The sequence below is a fragment of the Choloepus didactylus genome, chromosome 2 (genome assembly GCF_015220235.1).
Source record: "Choloepus didactylus isolate mChoDid1 chromosome 2, mChoDid1.pri, whole genome shotgun sequence".
Classification (NCBI taxonomy): Eukaryota; Metazoa; Chordata; class Mammalia; order Pilosa; family Megalonychidae; genus Choloepus; species Choloepus didactylus.
In genome coordinates, this window is record NC_051308.1 from 32,967,992 (window position 1) to 32,990,518 (window position 22,527).

Consider the following 22,527-nt stretch of genomic DNA (forward strand, 5'->3'; position numbering starts at 1 on the left):
GTATAATCTAAGGTCAGGGCAGGTACAGAGCAAACTCTACTCTTAGTGCCTTTATAGGCTAAGAAATGTTATTGATATTCTCAAAGATGACCTAAAAAGACAGACAGGTCTTCAGACATATTTCTAAAGAATATTTTCTTATTATCTAATTAATATGCTGCCCCAAATCCTTTTTTGGAATGAAACAAGACAATAATAATAATATATTTTAACTTTATTTTGTAGTTACTTTCACAGACAGTATTTCTTTGATCTCACAATGGCCTAGAGCCAGTAGCAGTAGCATTGTGAGCAGATCAGGGACAGCCTCCCTTCTCAGATTTGCTTGACTCTGTAGACACAATACTGGGGCAGCTACTAACATCGAGGTGGTGACAGGGTGGGTATGTCGGGCCTGATGCACAGATGTCCTTCAGACTTTCCTGTGTTTTGCTGACCCTGTTGGTGATACTTTCTGATGATGCGTTATGGGCAGCATTTTAATCTCTGTGACATGTGGTAACACAGACTCATTGGCTGGAGATTTTCCTTGGGCCATTATAAAAGTAAGGCTTATCTTTGGACTCTTTTAGTCACATGTTGCAGAAACCTGTTTAAACTGGCTCCAGTAGAAAGGGGACACTTATGTAAGGATATACTAGTGTCTCAAGGAACCTAAGGGCAAGAAGGGCAAGTAGTCTTGGAAGGGAATGGAACCAGAACAAACACACATTCCAATGGACGTCACATTGCTGAACCTGTAAACAGTGAATGCGTGACTCTTCCCCAACTCAAACAAGGTTGGGATGGCATAATAGTGTTTAACAGTGTAGTCCTAGCCCTAAAAAGAAGGTGAGAGAGACAAACTCGATAGCCAGAAAAATAGCACCCGATTATACACAGAAATTGAATGTGTAATAAAGAAAGCATAAAAATGGGAAGGATTAGTCAACAGATGGTTTCAATACCATTTAGAAATTCACCTACTTAATAAACTAATAAACTAAATTAAGTTCTGAATGAATGAAAAGGGAACAATTTTTTAAAGTATTTTTAAAAGGTATACCATAAAAACTAAAATAAAATGTAATTTAATATTAATTAAGTTTCTAGTGAAGAAAAGGGAATGACTTTGATGTTCAGAAACCACAGGAGAAAAATCATAAAGAAAAGCTGCACAGGTTTGATACTTACCAAGTGCTTATTACGATCAGTCCCTATCTTTAAGCATTGGTACATATTATCTAATGTATTTTTCAACATTATGAAGATGGTATTATTATCCTCATTTTTAAAGATGAGTAAACTGAGGCATAGAGATGTTAAGCAACTCACCCAAGATCACACAGTAAACAGTAGAGCCAAGATTCATCCTGTAATCCTCTATGTCAAACGGCCTCCTTCATATCTATTTAAATAGGTTTCAAAGGACAAAATTCATTCATGCATTCATTCAGCATGTAGTTATTGAACCTCCTCTAAGGGACAGACACTGCTCTGGGCACCAGGTGTGGTGATTAATGAGGCAGATCTCGAGGAGCTGATGATGTATATCTAGGCTCTGATCTAGACCATAAAGAAGTAAGTGTACAAATAACTGAGAGGATTTCTCTTGGCCAGAGCTGTAAGGAAGAAAACATAGGGCTATGTGATGGATAATGACTGGGGTAGGGTGACTTTGGAGAGATTAGGTGGTTGGGGAAGGTGAGAGGAGGTAAACTTGTTGGTCCATGAGGTCTATGGCATTAGGGAAAAAGGGGGAACCAAGAAGTACTCCCGGTTTGGGGCTAGTGTGGATTGGAGTGCCACTTACTAAGATGGGGAAGACTACAGAAGTTATAGTGTGTTTAGAGGGGAAAATCTAGGGTTCTATTTTTGACACATTAAATTTGAGTGGCCCATTAGACATCCAAGTGAAGTTGTAAGGTAAACAATAAATAGCCTTACAAGTTACAACACGTGCATAGCAAATATCACAAAGTGTTACTATCATTATACATATATTGATGCATACATTGTCTTCTTGTCAAGTACATTGACAAGAAAAACACACCAAACCTCCAATAGATGAGTGGGCAAAGGAAGGGAAAGACAATTTAGAAAATGGGAAATATAATCAACAAACATGGAAAAATATTCAGTCTCACTAGTAATCCGAGACATACATATTGAAACATCTATGAGGTAGTACTTTTTAACCACTAAATTAGCAAAACATACTTAAAATAATAACACCCACTGGAGCCATGGAGAAATTGGCACTCTCATACATTGATGGTGACATTGTAAGGCAGCACAAATATTTCTGAAAATAATTTGGCAAGAGTCATAAAATTCTTATACTCTTTGACCTAGTTTTTCCACTTTGAGGCTTCTATCTTAAGAAAAAGTTACCATGTGCTCATAGCATTTACCATGGGGATATTAACAGGGAAAATGTGAAAACCAACAAGTTGTCCAACAGTAGGGAAATGGTTACATAAATTACAGTAAATCTGCTCTAGTCTAATATCGTGCAGCCATAATCTATGATGGTTGGGTTTGTCTCAAGTAATGGGAGTGGGGGAAGTTCCAGCCTCCTGATTGCTAAGTCGATGAGGAGGCCAGGGAGACCATAGTCCTGCCTCAGGCCTCTTTGTGGGGTCACACCGGCTGAGGGAACTTCAGGCCATGGCCCTGTAGCCTGGGCATCTGGAAGGGACAGAGTTGCTGAGGTATTGGGATGGGATGGAGTCTCTGAGACACCCAGAAGGCGAGAGGGTGGAACCCACATCCCGAAAGGCCCGTGCGCCCTTTCAACCCTTGGTTATGGATCTTCTGACAACCTGTTTGGTCACCACAGCCTTCCCCCGTGATGGAGCTGAATTGCCCTGTGCTGCTTGAAGAGGGCCTGGCTGGTAGGAACTCGCAGTTTACCTGTCTGCCTTTCTCTTACCATCCTCCACTTTGCATGGGCTTTGTCTTAAAGGCACCTGAAATCACAAGCAAAGTGTCTCAGATTCATCTCCTGTTGAGCTACTCGGCAAGCTGTTCAAATATGGGTGGTCAGCAGAACGGCACCCTATCAAGCTGCTTCCCCTGGTTACTAGGCAATTTCTGTGACTGCTAAAGCCAGCTTGGAATGCATTCTCCTGTCTTTTGTGGTTAGCTGGAAATCAGCAGTCTTCTTGGGGATATTTTGTTGGAGTCAGATGACCTCGTAGTTTTCCATTCGTGTGAGAGGGAGAGAGCTCAGCCCTGCCTCCTGGGGAGCCTTTGTTAAGTACTGGCCTTGTGACCCCTCAGGGCAGCTCTGGCCAAGGGCGCTTTAAAACTGACCAGAGGAAGTAAAATTGACTGGAGTACGCGGACAAGAGAATCGGAGGAGGCTCCAGAGAACACTCCCCTCATACCACAGAAAATCAGGAATTGGGAATCATCTCACACTCCTCCCCACGACTCACTTGGAGAGACACCTGTGTCCAAGTTAAACAGCACTTAGGAGCCTCCCTGGACCCCGAGGTGTGCCTGGGGTCGCATTACAGAGGCAGCGACATCACGCCCTGTGGACCAGCCTCGCCCCGGGGACAGGTCTCCAGGGCTGTAGCAACCGGAACTGGGTAACCAGCTTGCTCCTGCCGCTCTCTGCATTTCTGTGGTAACTTTTCTGTCAGCCGCTCACTCACTTAGTCTCCAACACCATTCTCTGGTATTGGCTGTGCTCACCTGTCTGGAGGTTTGGTCTCCCAGGGTTCGGCAGGTAGACGCCTAGACACCCAGCCCCTGAGGGCCACTCACTGCACCCTGTGCCAGAGCGTGCTGCGGGCACCTTGGAGCCTGCCTCAAAATACGGAGAAGGTCTCGGATTGCCTCATAAGAGCTGGGATATGAATTCTGAATACTCCATGAACTGCTCAGGGCAGGCTGCGTGGCCTCTTCAGAGGTGCCGGGCATTGCTTGTCATGCCCACCGCCCCACTGAGGGAATCTGCCCACCACGTCCCTGCTAAATGGATTCAGCAAGGTCATACTTTGGATGCCGTGGCCCTGCCCCCTGGCTGCAGCGGACTGGACCCAGCTGGCTGTCTGACCCCAGCCATCTGCCCGTTAATCAGGAACTGTGGCTGGAGCTTCGGCCTGACACAGCTGATTAGATCTCTCTTTCTCTCTCTCTCTGAATTCACTTTGAATCAGGAAAGGAGGGACTAACTCAGTGAGACAGAGAATCAGGGATAAAGGAGTAGAAAGCATAAGTAAAGCAAGCAGCAGCAGAGGCTCCTCAGGGGCATGAGAGCTTGAGTGGGAGAGAAAAGGAGACAGACAGACAGACAGAGACAGTGAGAGACATACAGAGAGTGACAGAGAAACAGAAATGGTATAGTTCTAGACGGCTTTCTTTTCTCTTGGTGCTGAGCTCTGCAGGTCTTCCTGTGCTTGAATTCCCATGAAATATCCTTTCACTGGTTCCCTGCTTTCTGGAGCCTGCCAGAAACCACACAAGGCCTCAGAACACACCTCTCAGCCTCCTCCTGAGTTCTCACCCGCAGCCCAGTGGCCTCCTCCACGCCTCTTTCTCCCCTGCGTTATCTGCGGGGCCAGCGAGGGGTTTTCCTGCCTGTCTGTGGCTTTGACTCCTCCCTGCCTTGTTAAGGGAGGGATCCGTGGAAGCTGGTGGCAGCCCCGCTGGACCGAGGCTCGGACGGTACACGATGCGCCCTCCTCCCTCCACAGAGAACCCCTCGTTCCCCACTAAGCGTGCCAAGCAGCCTCCAGCAATGGGGTCAGCAGACGGGTTCCAGAGCCGCCTGGGGGCCGTGCAAAGGACCCAGCCCTTGGAACCAGGCTCTGGAAGGACAGAGAGTCCAGAGGCTGGACAGGAAGACAAGGAACGCTCACAGAGGCAAGAGTGCGAAAGAGACAAAAGTGCCTCCTTGGGAAGCTGGAGGAAGTGCCTGATCTCTAGCCAAAGCAGGGTCAGCCAGCAGGGAGAAGGAATCTTCCTTAGACTCCGTTTGGGGTGACTACTTCCCCAACACTTGACTGGGAGCTTTATTCCAGGGCTCACTGGGGAGCACAGATACCGGGCGTCCCCCGTGGGTGGGCCCAGCCTATTTCCTCAGACACCAGAGGGCGGAAGCCGGGTGCTTCCTGTTATCTCACTTGTGTTCTCTGCGGAGCACTTGACTGCCCACTTCACGTGCCCCACGACCGTCCCGATGAAGACCGTCCTCAGCCTCACTTCTTAGAAGCCCACATCATCTGTAGGGCTTAGGTGGGCTATTTTTGCCCAGGCTCAGTCAGAATCACCAGGATTCCACCGCTGCAGACTCCCAGGGCTCACCCCAGATTCACTGACTCAGAATCTCCAGACACGGAGCCTGAAATCTGTAGTTCTAAACATTCCCCACGTGATTCTGGAGCACAGCTGGGCTTGTGAACCGCTATTCTAGGCCAACCCCATCTACTCCAGAAATGGAAACAGGCCCAGAGAGGTGAGGTGTCCTGCTGCAATCTCCCGGCGTTTAGTGGTAAAAGCTAGGTGCTTGCCTCTCCTAGGAGAAAAGGGAATGGACATATTGACGTTTATTTAGCACCCATTAGGAGCTGGGCACTGGACACACCTCATTTCCTCACACCATAATGGAAAGATACAAACGTGTGCGTAATAAAAAGCTTTTTAATCCAACAAAAAGAGGACGGAAAGGATACCACTTAGAATTTCCATTTCTGCTTAGTCAAACAAGTTCAGGCTGGGTTCCCTATCAGAGCTTCCCTGCTTACCTCCCTAAGGCCTGGGACAAGGGGAAGGCAGCGTCTACAAACCTCCAGCAACAAACAAAGGAACCAGCAAATGAGACAAAACCAGAGAAACCATGGTAAACCCCCAAGGGCAGACACCAAGGCATGAGCTCAGTATCTGATACACAGTCATGCTCACTGAATACTTGTCAAACGAATAAACTGGACTTCTAGTTTTTCATTGCTTCTGTTAACCCAGGCTTATTGATCTGCTCTACTTGGTTGGATTCGGCAATCCTTCTGGGAATGGAGTGTCCTCTGTGGATGGAGGGGTGTCCTGTGGGACATGAGCAATACTCACTTCTAGAACTCGGTACAACAGCTTTCCCCTTCATCCACCATTACAGCTCTCGCCTCCTCCCTAATGGCTGAAGTTCTCTCCTCAGCAAATGGCACCTCCACCCGTTCAGCCTCCCAAGCCAGAGAAACTTGGATTCCTCCTAGACAAACGCTCCTTCACCCACGGCCTCCAATCAGGTCTACCTCTTAAATAGGTCTCTCTCATCTTTCCTTTCCTCTCCATGAACCTCAGGGGAAGAGTTCTTTATTCCTCCCCTAAAAGATCCTCCTTCTCCACACTTCTTCCCAAAAAGAAAGCATGTTGGTCTGTTCAATCAATTTCCAGGACACTGATTGGCCACAATTCCTTGTGGGCAGCATCTTGAGAATGTTTGTAATACTTAACAGGGCAAACGTTCTCAAAAATCCATACTTTCTGAGGCTGGCCCTGCGGCTTTCCCACACGTTAAAGGTTACCCCTTTAATCTGGGAATTGGGCTTAGGGAAATAAGGCACACTGACCTCTAGCCTAAGCCAAAGAAAGATTGCACATGATTCTACATTGGGATTTGGGGCTCAGGTATCTATCAGTCTATTAAATTTGGCATCCAATAAATGATCAGCGTGATTATCTCATCTAAGTTCTGAACCAGATAAGAGATGGAAAAAGGAGCAAGAAGGCATATGGGTATCAAATTCTCACCTTTGCTATAGATAAAGCTGATACGGGAGTGAGTGTGTTCCCTCCCACCCACCCTGGCCCGGCTCTAGACTGGGTAGCCTCCTGACTTCACCAGCCCCTATCAAACTTGAGGCATGGGACAGCAGGCAGCACTGAGGGCTGCACCCCCTGGGAGGAGTCAGCGACGGGGTGGGGGAGACCAGGAATGCCACGAATGATGTCTCTACACTTGGAAGGAAACGTGAGGAGAGAGGAATTCGTATCATATGGCAACCGAAAAGCAGTACGTCCCTTCCTTGCTCTGCATCTGTTCCCTGGATATTTCCCTAGGAGCTTTGTGGGTAGGCAGGGTAGTGGGCTGAGGGAGGATTTTGTCATCTCTGGGTCTTGATAAAATCATAACAGCATCCAGTCCCACCATCATCCCCAAACTCTCCATCCTTCACACTACTGCAAAATTTCAGGCCTTTGTCATCACCTTCCTTCTGGATTACTCCAATGGGCTCCTCACTGGTGTCCTGAAGTCCACCTTCACCCTCATTACCCACCTCCTCCATGCAGCCGGAGTGATCTTTCTAAAAATATGGATCTGACCAGGTGACTCAGCTCCTAAAACCCTCAGTGAGCTCCTCATCACCTACCCCTTCTGATCAAGGGGACAGTATAAGGACAGTATGCTTTCTGGTGGCTAGGTCTGCGATTTCCTCAGTCTGGGTTGCCAGAAAATGTAACTCAACAAAACCACAGAAATTTGGTAAAGTTCATCTAAGTTCAAATGAAGAGTCAAGTTCAAATTTCTTAGCTTGGCATCAGCCCAGAGACCCACATGTGTAATACCTATATTTCAGTGGCTGGAAAACTGACATCATGGGCATTGATCAGGGTTCCCCAGAGAAGCAGAACTAGTAGGAATTTTTTTTTTTAATTCAGTTATATTGCGATATATTCACATACCATACAATCATCCATGGTGTACAATCAACCATTCACAGTACCATCTTATAGTTATGCATTCATCACCCCAATCTATTTTTGAACATTTTCTTTACACCACAAAGAATCAGAATAAGAATAAAAAATAAAAGTAAAAAAGAACACCCAAATCATCCCCCCCCATCCCACCCTATTTTTCATTTAGTTTTTGTCTCCATTTATCTACTCATCCATCCATACACTGGATAAAGGGAGTGCAATCCACAAGGTTTAAGAAATTTTATATATCTGTAATTTATTTTAAGAAATTGGCTGGAGTGACTGTGGGGCTGGCAAGTCTGACATCTGCAGGGCAGGCCTGCAGGCTGAAAACTCAGGTAGGAGTTTATGCTGCAGTCTTGAGACAGAATTTCTTCTCTAGGAAACCTCAGGTTTTGCTCTTAAGACCCTGAAATGATTGGATGAGGACCACCCACATTTTTTGAGGGTATCTCCTTTACTTAAAGTCAACCGAATATAGAAGTTAACCACATCTATGAAATACCTCCACAGTGTTTGATTAAATAACTGGGTATACTATAGCCTAGCCAAGTTGACACATAAGACCAACCATCACATGGCACAAATGAAGTATTTAGACCATTGATGCATTTTCTCTTTCCTGACCACAACTTTGGTGTCTATAGCAGCAACTTCAGCTTAGAATCTTTAATTTCATCCTTCTCATATGGAGGAAAAAGAAGGTTGGAATCTAATAACAAATAATTATCAGCTCAGGCCTTCTTCTCTCTCATTCCAGTAGGGACAACCATACACTTTAGGATGAAAAAAAAAAATCCCAACTTAAGGCATTTTTGTGCTAGCTCCTGCCACATGGCTTCCTCCCTTTGTCACAGATGACGTCTGCAGCCCGCAGTGGCAGAACTTCAAGTGTGTTTTCACCCAACTGGGTGCCCTGACACCCACACAGAGAGGGAGCGGGAGGGGACACGGCGTTCCCGTCTGCCTGACTTACAATGTCTCCCTACCCCATGCACGTCCCAAGGAGCAGCCTGGAGCTTGGCTCTGCTCCTGTCTGCCTTCTGCAGATGCTCAGCTCTCTCCTGAGCAAACTTGGGGGCTGACAATTCATTCCCCTCATGAGTCTCCCAGCCCCCTCCCAGCGGGGCATCCAGAGGTCACCGCTGTCCCCATCTAGTCTCCTCCTCTGGATGTGGAACACAGCATGAGAGGTGTAAAGTAAACTGATTTCTGATGACAGATGGTTCTGGAGTGGAAAATAAAAGCAAGAAAAGAATAATGATACTAGTCATTCCAACTTTTTTTTTTCCTTTGAAGGGAAATGTCATACATAAAACAGAAGGAAGCAAGATTTTGTCATAAAATATATCTTCCCAGAATACACCAACAGTGGCTCAGGAGAGAGTGGCCAAGGCCTGGTTTGGCTGAACTAGACACTCATGCAGTCAAGCTTGAGAAAGAGAACCAGCCCTGGCCACGGAAGCCCCTGTGACTTCCTAAGGGGGCATCCTGTGACGGGATCCAGCTCCCCCAGGTGGAGCAGGTGGCCAGCAAAGGCTTCTTTCAGCAAGAAGTGCCAGCTGGAAGGGGTGAAGCCCCCAGTGCTTGCCTTTGATGGGCACGGGACAGTCAGCTGGTGCTCATCCTGGCAACCCTCTCCATGACTACCAAGGCAGAGGATCTCTCTTTGAATCTCTGGGGAGATGAGCAACTGGGCACCTTTCTGAGGTCTCAGGTGAGAACCTCAGAAATCTATACGAGAGGGTCTCAGCTCTCCAGGATTGGTTACATAATTCGTGATGCCCAGTGCAAAATGAAAATATGAGACCTACTGTTCGAATTTCAAGACAGCAAGAGTAGAGAATAAAACCAAGCGTGGGGCCCTGTGAGATTGCACAGGTCATACGTCCTGATGCTCTGTCTCCCTGATCCTGCCCCACTGCTTTAAGCTTTGCCAGAATGCCCCTAGGATTCTTTTTCACTTTTCATATCTCTACTGTGTCTTACCCTCTCTCTTCCTTCCCTCTGGGTTTCCTCTTCTCCCTTCCTCTCCAACATCGGAGTTGCTTCATTGTAGTCTTCTCTGACATCCCTGCATCTTCTGGAAATCTGGGCCTCATCTCTTTTCAGGACAGTTGTTAACCCCTTACAATCCAATGACCTTTAGACTACTTTGTCAAGATCAGGCTAGGATGTCCTCTCCTCATATTAGGAGGGCAGGTCCCTTTTGACTCAGCAGTGAAATTTCAGAGACACATCTGGGGGAGTGAGGGGAGGCAGGGATAGAACACACAGGAGGATGCTGGAAGAAAGAGCCCTGGAGTGGGAGGCAGTTCCTGGCCTGCCAGTCCCAGGAGCCACACTTCAGACACCTGCCATGGCCAGGTGGGTGCAGGGAGAGGTGGGTGGAAGCTGGGTGGGAGAAAACAAGAGGTGGCAAGGACTGCAGGGGACGACTCATGCCTGTCTAAAGCAGCCACCATGTGCTCCAGCCCATTACTGACAGGATCTTCTGATTTTCAAAAGGAGCCGGAAATCCAGGATTTTGAAACTTCTTCTTTTTAAAGCTCTGTATTGCCAGGTCTAACCCACAAACTACTGGTTGAGCCCTACTCACACAGTCTGTGTCCTCTAGCAGGTCTCCTCCCCTCCTGGCCTTTTCCAGAGGAGGGTAAGGACATTCTGTGATGTCCGAGGTCCCTTCTGGCTCCAGGGACCTAGGACTCGGCCCCAGGTGAAGACGAAACCTTCCAGTCTGCCAGGAACCCCCTGGCTAGGAGGCCGGGCAGGGAGGCCAGGGGGCGTTCAGGGGCTGTTGGGAGAAAGAGCCGGCCTGGGGAGGGGGAAGGTAGGGGCTCAGTCCTTAAGGGGGATTTCGCCTTTGGGGCTCAGCCACTTGGAGAACAAATTGATTCTAAATTCAAACAGGGTAGCAAACCTTTAGACAGCCCTATATTTATCTTTAAAGAAAAAGCAAGGCTGCTTCAGGGCATGTTTCTTCTCAGCTAACAGGTACCGAGTAGCTGTGTTCTGTTGTTGGTCTGGTTACATTTTCCAAGCTGTCTTTCCTACTGGGGGAGACAATCAGTTGGATTTCATGCAGTTTCCAGCCCCAGGTAGCTATCCCGAGGGCTGTGCAGCACCATCCCACCATGGGCTTGTCCATCCGTCCAGTCTTCCAGGCTCCCTGAGAAACGTGGAGGACCATCCCCTCACTCACGCAGTTGGTGCCTGCCCATCCCACACTCCACGAGTCTCATCCGGGCAGAGGATAGGAATCCCAGTCCCTCCCCTCACATCCCCCAGGTTCTGTGTCACTTTCCCTTATTTTACCCTCCCTGGTTGCCATTAATTCTTATTTTAACCACGATATTTGTGCCATCAGCACAGCAGTCTTCACTTCCAAGAGAAGCCCTGCTCCGACTGCCTGTCCCAGAAAACCAGACATGAGTCAACTAAAGGACTGGTTCAGAATGTGGGCTCCAACTCGGGGGCTCCACAGACCTTCCCCGCGGTATCAAGGCTACTGGCGGTCATCCAGGATAATGGGGAGAAGCCAAAAGAGGGATAATTAGCAATCACAACAACAAATACCCTTCATAATCAAAAGTACATGCTTAAAGATACCACAGTGGTTCAGCTAATGAAAATGCTTTGGATTCCTTCTTTTAAATATCTCGGCTTTTGCAATTTTACCCATTATGGATAGAAATTGTTTAGAAATGTTTTATTCACTTTCCTGTCTTCTTAGATTAATATGTTGAAATTAATTTTAGCCACTTTTCTCAATTAACAGACTCAATTAACAGTTGGATTATTGGTTAATGTTGTGTGATAGAATGTTGGAATGCCCCCAGGAACTACTGTGTTATTTAAAGCTATTTATAGCTCTTCTAATTGACTAGTCTACTATGTGTTTTGAAGTCTTGAATCTACTTTTCTTAATTGTTTCCTGACAATAAAGAAAATATATTTACACAAGTAGAGTGAAAACTCTTTTCCATTCTTCTAATTTTTAGTCTTCTGTGTACATAGAACAAGAGTTTCAAGGAACTGTCTGTAAATTCAGAGTCAATATGACTTGAATGAGACCCTGAGGGGCTCTCCTATGAGTAAAGTTCAGGATATTTATGGCAGAAATTTTGTGGCATTTAAGCTGTCCAGAGTCCTTTTCTCACTTAATCAATCATTCAGTAAATATTTATTAAGTACCTACCAATGGCCAGGCCCTTTTCTGGGCACTGTGGATACAATAGTGAAGAAGATAGCAAGGTCGTTGCCCTCTGTACCAGTTTGTATATATTATATCCCCCCAAAAAGCCATGTTCTTTGATGCAATCTTGTGGGGCAGACATATTAGTGTTGATTAAGTTGGAATGTTTGGATTAGGCTGTTTCCATGGAGATGTGCCCACCCAACCGTAGGTGATAACTCTGATTGGATAGTTTCCATGGAGGTGTGGTCCTGCCCATTCAGTGTCGGCCTTGATTACTTTATTGGAGCACTATACAAGCTCAGATAGATGGAGTGTGCTTGCTACAGCCAAGAGGGACACTTTGGAGAATGCACAGGAGCTGAGAGAGTAGCTGCAGATGAGAGACAGTTTGAAGATGGCCATTGAAAGCAGACTCTTGCTCCGGAGAAGCTAAGAGAGTACAAACACCCCAAGAGCAACTGAGAGTGACATTTTTGAGGAGCTGAAGTCTAGAGAGGAACGTCCTGGGAGAAAGCCATTTTGAAACCAGAACTTGGAGCAGACGCCAGTCACATGCCTTCCCAGCTAACAGAGGTTTTCCGGACACCATTGGCCATCTTCCAGTGAAAGTACTCAATTGTTGATATGTTACCTTGGACACTTTATGGGCTTATGACTGTAACTGTGTAACCAAATAAACCCCCTTTATAAAAGCCAATCCATTTCTGGTGTTTTGCATTCTGGCAGCATTAGCAAACTAGAACACCCTCCTAGGTGGAACTTCCATGCTAACAGTTGGTTGTACTCTAAAAGGTGAAGCTGTGGAATAATTAAGTTCCAGGTAGACAAATTGTGGCTGTGTTTGTCTTTTGTATGTGGTTCAGGGGCATATACTTAGTTCATAAACATATTAGGACACACACATACTCTTCAGACTCTGTGCTCCCAAATCCCTCTAATCAATCTCAATTTTGTCTTACCTCAGATGCCTAAAACACAGCTGGGAGTGGAGGAGCTCAATCATTTGCAGAAAATAGAATCCTGACTTTAATCGTCATCCGTGGACAAGTACTGGCAGATAATTATGAGACAAATTTCAAGTAAAGCACTCTCATTTTTCCCAGTGCTTGTTTGCTTGCTTGCTACCTTCCTTTCTTTTATTCATTTAACAGAATTTATAGAGCACCTACCCCATTCCGGGTACTTGACTAAGTACCAGGAATATGAAGCTAAAGAAGATTTACCTCTTGCCCTGAGGACCTGGCAGTGTAGTGATGAGTGTAAGCCAATCGTCAGAAGGCAGCAGGCTAAACAGTAGGATAGAAATTTGCACTGCACGGGGAGAGCTGGGAACACAAAGAGAGGTATTTTATCTAGAATAAGAAGAGCAGGGGAAGGAAGGACAGAAGACTTCCTGGGGGAAGAGGCATGAAGAGTGAGTGGAAAGGGTGTGCCTATGGCCGGTGACAACTAACCACTGAGCCAGGTCTCCAGGTCTGAGTGTTTAGGAGAGGTAGGCGAGAATGGAGCTAGTGGCAGATGTGGAGGACAAAAGGGTTTGCTTAAAGACCCGCATTATTCATCTCTTTCTCAACTGGCCACTCACAAGGCATATTTTTAAGTTAATTTGAGCCAAGTCCCTTCCAGGATGGTAACCAGTGTCTGTTGAGCATAAGCAGAAACGGGGTAGAAATCTCAGTTACCATGCAGGGGGGAAAGGCAGAGAGAGATCCCTGGAGCAAGATGTGGTAGGGAAAGTAGACCCTCGGCTGCCATCACCTCCCTGTGAAACAAGCTGTGCCTTCGAGAGGGGCGTCTACCGGGTAGAGGCTGCTGGGAAGGGGACTGAGGCGGGTAGACACACCAGAAATCTCCAAGCCCGTCTCCACCACAGGCGGGAGGGAGTCCCAAAAAACAAATCTGACCTCAAGGCCAAGCCTAACAACAACTGTATTTGGTGTTCCTACATCTGAATAACCCAGCCTGTGGGAAATGGTTAAAATGAAAAGAGCTGTCTTTTCTCTCTGTAATTCAGAAGAGAGGATATAAAGAAATCACATACTTCCACATGCTCAGAGTGTATATTTTCTTATGAAACCAGACATGGTCCTCTCTTTATGAAAGGCTGAGTCCAAAGGGATTTAGAAGGTTTAAGCTTGCAGTCCCTCAACACATTTAAAGCTACAAAACCAGACATACACATCTCCTTCACCTCCAGCGTCTCCCATTGACCCTCTTTCTGAATTGAAACAGTTAAATCTCTACTGAAAATCTGCCCAAGCAGGAAACCCCTTCCTTGCTGTCCCCTCGAGTGTCCTGAGTGGCCACTGCTCGGGCTGCTCACTTGGCTTTTGTTTGAATCCACCAACCTGCTCTGAGCCCATGAAGCCACTGGACTTGCACAGCAGCCCCAGGAGTCCAAGAGTAACTCACTTGTGTAACCACCTAAAGTTTATCAAGTTAAAGACATTTAACATTGATCTAAAACTTGGAGTCTCTACTCCAATTTTTTCAGATGTCCCCAAATTGTCCTTTAGGCATTTCTCTCCATTATTAGATCCAGTCTGGGATCATATATTGCCTAGAGTTTTTATTATTTCTTTAATCTCTCTCTCTTTTCTTAAATTGTGGAAACATATATACAACATGGACTCTCCCATCTCAATCACTCCCAAGCATACAGTTCAGTGGGATTAATCACACTCACAATAGTGTGCTACCCTCACCACCATCCTTACCCGAACTTTCCTATCACCTCAAACAGAAACTCTGCACCCATATGCGTGAACTTCCCCTTCTCTCCCTCCCCCAGCCCTGGTAACCTGTACTTTGCCTTCTGTCTCTATGAATTTTCATATTCCATTTATTTCATAAAAGTGGAGTCATACAATATCTGTTCCTTTGTGTCTGAGTTATTTCATTTAACATGTCTTCAAGGTAGTATCACGTATCAGAACTTCATTCCTTTTAGGGCTGAATAATATTCTATTGTATGTATATATCACATTTTGTTTATCTATTCATCCGCTGATGGACATTTGGGTTGCTTCCTCCTTTGGGCTGTTGTGAATAATGCTGCTATGTATATTGGTAGACAAATATCTGTCCGAGTCCCTGCTTTCAATTCTTTTGGATATATACCTATAAGTGAGATTGCCAGGTCATCTGGTATTTCTATGTTTATCTTTTTGAGGGACTGCCAAACTGCTTTCCACAGCGGGTGCACCCTTTTACATTCCCACCAACAACGTACAAGTTTCCCCTTTTTCTTTATCCTGGCCGACACTTGTTACTTTTTAAAAATAATAGCTATTCTAGTGGGTTTGAGGTGGTATCTCATTGTGGGGTTTTTTTTTTCTTTTTAAAATGTTTATTATGAAAACATATATACAACATAAAATTTCCTTTTTAACCACTTTCATACGCACAATTCAGGTATATTGATTATATCCACAATCATGTGCTACCATCCATTACAAAACATTTTCATCCCCCCAAACAGAAACTAGGCATCCACTAAGCAATACCTCTCCATTCCCCCCACCCATCATCACACCCTGGCACCCTATAATCCACCCTTTCTTTCTCCCTCTCTCTCCTTCTCTCTGAATTTGTTTCTTCTAGTATTTCATATAAGTGAAATCATACAATATTTGTCCTTTTTCTGGCTTCTTTAACACTTAACTTAAAAAAATTTTTTTTTTAATTCAAGAAATTGTATGTTTACAGAAGAGTCATGTAAAGAAATACAGCGCCCCCTCATACCCCCCTATTGTTGACACTTTGGTAACTTTGCTACAGTTGATCAAAGAATATTACACTTTTCAGTTCTGGGACTTGTCCTACCTATCTCATAGCAGTTCAGTTTAACGCCCCCCACCCCCCACCCACCCCAACCCTTTTTTTAATGTGAGGCTTTTCTGCGTCTGGTTTCTTCCCCATTAAAGTACTGGCCCTGGGGAGTCAGATGGAGTCAATCCACAAAGATGAGTCACATCAGAAAGGTCCGATTTACGACGAGGTGATCCAGCCAACTGAAACTGGATTGCGTGAGGGCTCAACTGTTCTAGCGCGATACATCTCTCTCTCGCTCGCTCGTGCTTGCCCGCCCTCTCTCTCTCTCTCTCTCTCTCTCTCTCTGTCACCCTCCCCCCCCCACCCCATGCAGCACTTCTCAGAGGCTGTGTTCCGCCCTGGTTCTCTGTGGACCGAGTCCCTGTGCCTGGATATGCGTGGAGTTCTAGCCGCCGTGAGCCGCTCTATAGTCTCTGTCCGTGGTGGGGGGACCCAGGCTGTGCTGCCTCCAGGGACTCCTAAGCTGCACAGGACTGAGTGACGGGGAGGGGAGTGGGAACTGACCCGAGGTCCAGGATGGAATTTTCCTACCTGATCTTTTTCTTCTCCTTCAATTCAGCATTGTGGAATCCTTCTCTAGTTTCTAATGTCCTCCAGAGTTCTAAGCAAGTGGGATTTGTCCTTTTATACACTATATCTCTGGGGAGGCTTTTTCAGGGGATATCTTATGATGCCATGTTGATGATGTCAGTCCTCATTGTGATTTCAATTTGCATTTCCTTAGTAGCTAATGATACTGAGCATATTTTCATGTGCTTTCTGGACACTTGTATTATCTTTTTTGGAGAAAAGTCTACTTAAGAACTTGGCCCATTCCTTTAGAATCCTTTCTCATTTCTTTCTGTGCATATTTTTCCAAAATTTTCTTTGTGGTTGCCATTCTTCAGACATATTCTTGATGGCTTTGTGCTCCTTCATGTTTCGCAGTCATTGCCATTGAGTTCCTCAGTGACCACACTCTGCACGATGCCCTCACGCAGGCAGTAGGGAGTGATTCCGTAGCCTCTGGGGTTGGAGCGGGGAGTGTGGAAGCTCTGAACACCACATCTTTTTACACAAGATGTGCTGGGCTTTGTGCATGTTGCATGTGTACGTGGTTATGTTCTCAGCTCCCTTCACGAGCTTAAAGCAAGAAGCTGGGACAATGAAGTGTCTATACTGCTTCTTCTTGCAAATGCTGTGATGGCACTCAAATATCTGTAACTCTTCAGAGGCCCAAACATCAAAACTAACTTCTCCACATGGCAGCCTCCCATGTGTTTGACCAGGCCTTGGTATTTGAAAGTGTCCAGCAGGAGCTTTGTGGCGACCTCGAGTGGCACCTCTGCTGCTTCTGAAACACCTCCCAGCACTCACATTGCTTACCCAGGTCCAGTGTGCAGCAGCACTGGATCCTGCTTGGGCAGTGGTGGCTCCCCAGCAGCTGCCTCCTGGGCCTGTGGCAGCGGGAGCTTAGGCCTCTGCTTGGCCTGTGACTGAGGTCCCACCACCAGCCCTTGCCCTAGGCCTGGCCCGTGGGGGCATCATGCGCGGCTAGTGCTGGGGGCCTAGGTGGTGACGGCTGGACCCAGGGCCATTTCTGATCGAGCGTCTGGGCAGGCCTGCTGCTCCTCACCAAAGCATGGCTCCTGCCACCAAGACACAAAGGCCTGGCCACAGGTGATTCCCCGCTGCTGGCCTCCTTTATTTTTGAAAGATAGTTTTGACAGATATAGAATTCTTGGTTGGCAAATTTCTCCTTTGAATATTTTGAATATGTCTTCCCACTACCTTCTTGCCTCCATGCATTCTGATGAGCAATCTGCACTTAGCCTTATGGATGCTTTCTTGTACATGACATGTTGCTTCTCTCTTGCAGCTTGTAGAATCCTGTCTTTATCTTTGGCATTTGACAGCTTGATTATCATATGTCTTGGTATGGGTCTGTTCATTTTTCTTCTTTTTGTTCCTTAGACTGTATAATTTTAATTGTTTCATCTTCAAGTTCTCTGATTCTTTCTTCTGCCAGCTCCAATCTGCTCTTGAATTCTTCTAAGGAATTTTAAATTTCTGTTACTATGATCTTCAGCTCTGCTTGGTTCCTTTTCATAATTTCCATCTTCTCATTGACATTCTCTTTGTGTTCATCTATCATTTTCCTGATTTCCTTTAGCTCTTGGTTCATGTTTTCCTTTAGCTCTTTGAGCATATTAAGGAGCATTTTTAAAAAGTCTTTGCCTGGTATGCCTAAGCTCTGGTATTCCTCCTTGATGGTTACTAATTCTTTATCCTGTGTTTTATATGAGCCATCTTTTCCCGTTTCATTGCGTGTTTTATGTTTTGTAATCTTTTGTTGCAACCTGGACATTCTGTTATTTTAATGGGTTATCACTGAAATTTAGATTCTGAGGTATCTGTTCCTTAAGCTTGTATTTAGCTAGTGTTATGAACAAGATGTATTTACTTGAATGCCAGGAGCTAACAAACTAACAAACAAACAACAACAACAACAACCAAAAAAAAAAAAAGCAAAGAAAAAGCAACTACCTTCTCAGTCTTTGCAGATTGGCTTGTGTATTCTTCAGAGTTGAGCTGTTCTAACAAGTTTAGAGAATAGTCTAAGGCAAAACTGTAGGGTCCTCCCTGGTCTTTTCTGCAAATACGTTTTGTCCTAGGCATGCACATGTGGCCCTAGGAATTCCCCCATTTACACAGATCTGAATTTCCCTTTTCTCATGGACCTGGAAACTGTACTGTATGTCCCACAGTCAGCAAACTTTTGCCCCCAGCAGCTGCAGTATGACTGTTTTCCTACAATGTTCTGTTGGAGAGCTCTGTGAGCTGCCTTGTATATGCAGGCCAAGTTCTGGGATGGCAAGCCAGTGACAAGTGTCCTGGTTCAGTCCTTCAGGCTGCCACCAGACAGGCTGACAGAGACGTACATGTTCCCAGTATGTGCACAAGAGTTTCTCACTCTCCCTGGAACCAGGGCCAGGGACTTACGCTGGGAGCAGAGCTGGTGAAAAGATGGGGGAGGGGCCAGCCAGGGTGCCATAGGGAGACTTTCCTATTGTTTTAAGTTGCCCTTTTCTCAATTTGGCATTTGCCTTGTAACTGCAACCCTTTAATTGTTTTCTGGAGCTTTGAGAAAGATGGTTCTGCCATCTCTTTTCTGTTGATTAAAGCTTCTGTGGGGGGACAGAAGCCTGGAGGGGCTCACCCTACCAATTTGATGACTGGAAACCCTGGTGCTGACATGCTTTGCTATATATAAAATTTCGATTGGAGAGAAATTTCCGTACTGCATTTTCATGTAATAATCCTCTAGGCACCACAGGACAAGGGAATGAGGCTTCCCTTGAAAGGAATGGAAGTCCCTTGTCAATTGTCTTAGTTTGCTAGGGTTCCCATAACAAAATACCACAAACCAGATAACTTAAAACAACAGAAATTTACTGTCTCCAGTTCTGGAGTCTGCAAGTCTGAAATCAAGGTGTTGGCAGGGCCATGCTCCTTCTCACTTCTCTAGGGAAGAATCTGTTCTGTGCCTCTCTCTTGTTTCTGGAGGTTTGCCAGCAATCCTTAGGCTTCTAATTCTGCTGCAGTCATCACACTGCATTCTCCCCTGTCTCTCCCTCTCTCTCTGTGTCCAAACTTCCTCTTCTTATAAGGACACCAGTCATATTGGATCAGGGCCCACCCTAGTCCAGTTTGGTCTCATCTTAACTAATAACATCATTACGACCTTATTTCCAAATAAGGGCATATTCACAGGACCTGGGGTTAGGACTTGAACATGCCTTTTTGGGGGACACAGTTCAACCCATAACATCAATCACCCTGGGAATGGCCAGGTCCTAGAGCAAGAAACGAAGTCTGGAAGGTAGGCCTTACATTGGGATACAGAAGGAATACCTTCCCTTTTTGGATTTCATGCCCTGGGGCTGGGATCTTAGGAATTTAGAGATATTTGATGGTCTGGGTGGTAATAATGGAAGGGGGTGTGTGCTAGCATAGCAGGTTCCTATGTGGTTAAAAAGGTGCCCCATCAGATGAAATCACTGCCCTCCCCCCTATGTGGGGATCTGACACCCAGGGGAGTGAATCTCCCTGGCAACGTGGCATATGACTCCCGGGGAGGAATGTAGACCCAGCATCGTGGGATGGAGAACATCTTCTTGATCAAAAGGAGGATGTGAAAGGAAATGAAATAAGTTTCAGCGGCAGAGAGATTCCAAAAGGAGCCGAGAGGTCACTCTGGTGGGCACTCTTACGCACAATTTAGACAACCCTTTTTAGGTTCTAAAGAATTGGAATAGCTAGCAGTAAATACCTGAAACTATCAAACTACAACCCAGAACCCACAAATCTTGAAGACGATTGTATAAAAATGTAGCTTATGAGGGGTGACAATGTGATTGGGAGAGCCATATGGACCACACTCCCCTTCATCTAATTAATGGATGGATGAGTAGAAAAATGAGGGAAGGAAAACAAACAAACAAACAAAGGCACCCAGTGTTCTTTTTTACTTTACATGTTCTTTTTCACTTTAATTTGTATTCTTATTATTTTTGTGTGTGTGGTAATGAAAACATCAAAAATTAAATTTTGGTGATGATGCACAACTATTTAATGGTAATGTAAACAATTGAATGTACACTTTGTTTTGTATGACTGCATGGTATGTGAATATATCTCAGTAAATACGAATTAAAAAAAAAAAAAAGGTGCCCCATGGAGGACTCCAAACATACTGGCTGGGTTATGGGCTCCGTGAAGTGACCATATTATTAATCATCTAGGTCAGGATGCTTTGGGGAGTCCCAGGAGACACTAACAGTAATTATACCAGGTTAACAGACACAGGGCAAACCAGGACAAATGCTCACCCTGGCTCTGCAGGCCGCACATCTAACTGCCAGTTGTAAGTTTCTCTGAGTTGTAGTTTTCTTGATTTATTACCCCTTCCCCAGCACCACTTATGGTAAGGTCTTGTTAAAGGCTGCAACTGAGCAGTGGGGAACTCAAGGGTGAATTTGAAGGGTTTGTAGCCGTTCTTGGACCAGAGCTGTAAAAGAAAGAGCCGCAATGCTCTGAGACTCATGTGAGCTAAGAATTGTACTCACAGCTGCCCCAAGAAGTTTCAGCCATCCTGGATTGGAGGGGGCAGTAAAGAGAGAGGAGGCTGGTGACCCTGAATGGTGGACTCAGGTCTGGGCCCATGTGGGCGTCCACTTGAGGACTCTCAAAAGATGCTAGAAGGGAGAGGAGACTTTCGAGAGTGGCAGAGGGGCTGTTGGGCTAGTGGACGTTGAGTTTGACTATTTGTGACCTCATTGCAACTGCACACTGTGGGAGCCCAGTGGATAAGCAGGTGGCAGGTTTGTTTAGCAAGCACTTGTGTATGTGCACTATGCATCAAGGCCTGTGCTAGGTGGTGGGGAAACAGGGCTGAGCAGAGTTCTCACCTCTGAGAAGCTGACAGCTTATTATATGCAATATGTATGATCTCAAGAAAAATAAGTTCCCATGAAACACACCCTTGTTTGCCTGAACCATTTAAGGTTTCTTTTAAAAGAAATGGAGGAGAAAAGAAAGCTATTGACTAGCTTTTTTCCTTTTGCAAAGACTTTTTTCTCAAGTATTGAAATAAGTGTCTGCTTACTTGCTAAAGTTTTAGTCTTAAAAAATGGTTTTCTTCCTGTGTTGCTTTTGTTAAGAAAAACGAGAAGAGTGCTCTTTTCCTTTCTTCTAATGACGCAGCAGAGAAAATTTTCAACTTGACACCCTCCTCCCTTCCTCTCTTCACCCCTCCCCAAACCAATTTGGCATTTTTCCATTTTGAACCTACAGGTTCAAAGTAAGTCTGAGCAGTGTGAGAACCAGGTTGTGGCTGGAGCTCACCTCCTCCCCAGGTGCTTTTTCAAAGTTTTGCTTTTTTCAGCAAGAATTCCTGGGCATGGTGTAGACTTGAGAGTCCCAGCTCCACCACTTACCAGCCTTATTTCCTTAGGCAAGTTACTTAACTTCCCTGAGCCTGTTTCCTCCTCTGTAAAGTGGGTTGAGAAGAACAATGGGGTCCAGTTGTTGCAGGGACCAAATGAAATTGGTGCTCAGTTACTGTTCTTCCCTTCTCACCCACCTTTCCCAATGAGACCAAGGTCATAGGACAACATATTTCATATGCTCTGGGATTTTCAGTATAGCCCTGATTAAATTTCACATATTCTGTCCAGACGTCTTCATACAAAATGGTTGAGAAATTCAACATTTCAGTGTCCATCCAGCAACTCCGACCACCTCTCATACTGGAACTAGCTCAAGTGCCTCTTGTTCAAGCATAAGTCCCATATTTTATTCTAAAAGAAAATTACAGTTGGGAGTGTCCAGGGGGACATAACGGGGAAGTATGGTTGGGTCCATACAGCCTGCCTCAGTGGTGAAAAAACTGTTTGTTAGGGTTATTAACTTCCCAGCATCTATGTGGTCTGCTGGGTTCTTTGGGTTCTGCAGTCAGGCAGTGTGTTAAATTCCCTGGCAAAAACAGCTACGCTTTACTGATGACATGCCACACACTCGGACCTCTCTCAGGCCATTTTCTATGGATGGCTGTGATTGATTTTCATAACAACCCTAAGGTAAGTTGGTGTTTTGACTTTTTCAGGTTGCAAGGGATAGAGACAAATACTGTTCACCACCAGTCATGGAGGGTCGGTGTGAAGATATTTGGGAGGTAAAGAAACACAGGAAATCAGTCCAGCGTTGAGACAGTCAGACCTCAAGGAGACCTGGAATGCTGTCATGGTTCCGCCGCAGCTACTGTT

General features: G+C 45.6%; 1 pseudogene; it reads right to left on the minus strand.

Moving 5' to 3' along the window:
* The window catches only part of LOC119511297, a 30,307-nt pseudogene extending 9,693 nt beyond the window's left edge, over positions 1-20,614 (minus strand).
* Positions 20,615-22,527: the final 1,913 nt, after the last annotated feature.